Source organism: Telmatherina bonti (assembly GCF_933228915.1).
Source record: "Telmatherina bonti genome assembly, chromosome: 3".
Classification (NCBI taxonomy): domain Eukaryota; kingdom Metazoa; phylum Chordata; class Actinopteri; order Atheriniformes; family Telmatherinidae; genus Telmatherina; species Telmatherina bonti.
Genome location: NC_136621.1, coordinates 18,194,396 through 18,194,730, shown reverse-complemented (window position 1 = coordinate 18,194,730; position 335 = coordinate 18,194,396).

Here is a 335-nt window from a genome sequence, read left to right as displayed (position 1 = left end):
TGGTTACTTCTCATGATGCCTTGTCAGACAATTCTCATTGCATGAGGGCTTTGGTGCTTTACCTCACTTTGTATAATTTTCAATAGCAAATACTGATGCTCACATGGTGGCTCTCTCCATCACTTTCTCTGCTCTCAGTTCATTTCTGACAGGTAATGTATTCCAGTGATGCTAAATATTTCTTACCTAAAGACAGTTAATGACTTCTGTATGCTATGAGCTTGACATCAGTTTTCACCAAAGAAAAAAAAAAAAAAGACAACAAAATTGAAAAATTAAAATGAACTTAAAATCTAAATTAAACAAGTAAAAGTAAGATTTTATTCAGTTAAGTT